This window comes from Notothenia coriiceps, unplaced genomic scaffold (assembly GCF_000735185.1).
Source record: "Notothenia coriiceps isolate Sejong01 unplaced genomic scaffold, NC01 NC01_scaffold00004495, whole genome shotgun sequence".
In the NCBI taxonomy this organism is placed as follows: domain Eukaryota; kingdom Metazoa; phylum Chordata; class Actinopteri; order Perciformes; family Nototheniidae; genus Notothenia; species Notothenia coriiceps.
In genome coordinates this window covers 556,465-558,406 of record NW_011337196.1, presented here as the reverse complement: position 1 = coordinate 558,406, position 1,942 = coordinate 556,465, and positions in this window count along the sequence as shown.

Sequence of the window (1,942 nt, the reverse complement as noted above, 5' to 3'; positions counted from 1 at the left end):
AACACACAGTCCTGGCAGCCAGCAGCCTTTCAGTCAAAGAGAGTTGACTGACATCAACATCCGCTGACTAAACCTGGAGTAGGTAAAATATTGTTCTCTGGTGTTTACCTCACAAACTGGCTGCCCTTTAATCTCTAATCCCTCTCTTAGCCCTCAGACAACACAGGCCAGTGAAGCCATTGTATGGATTTCAACGTCGCTCTCTCAAGGTGTGTGATTAACCCCTACTGTACATAAGAGCAAACAGCAGATCAAAGGCAGCTCAGAAGGTGTCTGCAGGTGACGGGTCAGCGGGAGGTGAGGGGTTGGCCGCAGGCTGGTGGAGCAGTCTGAGCAGGCCTACAGAAACACAGAAACATGGTTGGCTGAGTCCTAGACCAGGGTGAGAGTTTTCACTATTAACCCCTACTCCTCCACTTCCTCTGAAATGAAACTGTTGCCATTTAAAAACCCAATAGTCCCAATGTGCCAGATGAAAAATGAGCCAACAAACACTGCTATAATGGGATAAAGTCGACAGGGCAGATTCATCAAAGGACTGGCTGAGAAAGCTGAGTCTGAACTAAGCAGTGATGTTTAACTTATTTTTCTAACTTTCTGAGGAAAATATGCTTAACATAAACATTTTATACTTATGTAAACCATATCCAGTATCAATATAAATTCCCTGTGATGTTGAAAACATAAGAATGCACAGACCAACATGACATATAACATGTGCTGTTGTTCCCATAACGCTCCTGCATGTTTCACACAATTCCAGAAATGATTTAACCTCTTAGTCTTTGTTTTGCTTCTTTTTTTTTACGGTGAACAAGAGTTCAATCCTCTGAAACTTAAAAAACATGGCAGATAGACAAAACCTCAGAAAATGACTTAAAATCATCACCTATTTCATAGCACATCAGGAATATCGTGCAGAAATGCAGGGGGAAAACAGCACATCTTACACAAGAAAAAAAGTGACAAAACAAAAAAAAACATTTCCAAGGTAAACTAAAAAAAAGACCAACACAGTGAGCTCAATGTAGTGTCATAGTTCTTTTGATCTATCTACTGTTAATGCTTATATTTTAGCATTAAGATCAAGATAGGTCAAGTTAAGAGCAGTCATTAGTAAGAGCAGCCTTAAGATAATTGATGTTGATGATCCCTAATACTGTGGAATTAAAATCCCAGCTGTCTATAAACTGAATTATCCTGAAATACTTCAAACTCTGATATTACTAAAACAGCTGATTTGGCTTTTTAGGTCCTATTAATAGGCTAACTGTTCAGCATGACAAGAGAGCTAACCCCATTTACTATACAAGACCGTGAGAGCTGGTTGAAAGCCCCATAATAAACTACGAGTTAGGATTATTTTGTCAAACATTCTGCCAACTTTAAATCATTTGTATATACTAATTGTGCACTATGATTCATAACTCAAAAAAATGATAATGTCCTGACATAGTTGACATCACATACAATGGTAAGTAAACGTACACATCAAACTGAGGGTAGAGTTAAATGCATATATTCCTAAATGTATCCCTTATTAGCAGATTCAGCTGCAGGCCTCTTTGACTTCATAGTTGGGTGATAGGTGTATTTAGCAGGTGTTAGCAACAATGTGGAGCCAGGTTATGAAGTGATGTTACTCTGTGTAAACAGTCAGCACACACACACACACACACACACACACACACACACACACACACACACACACACACACACACACACACACACACACACACACACACACACACACACACACACCTATCCCACCAACAGAGAACTCACCACAAGACCACACAAACTGTATTTACACCTTTGGATTTCTCTGCATAAACACCGCTGCTATTAATTGAGCTCACACTGTTTGTATACTAGCCTACTCTGTGTTGCCAGTGTGGGTTTTGCAGAACAAAGATATTTCAGACCCCACCCCCCCCCCTCC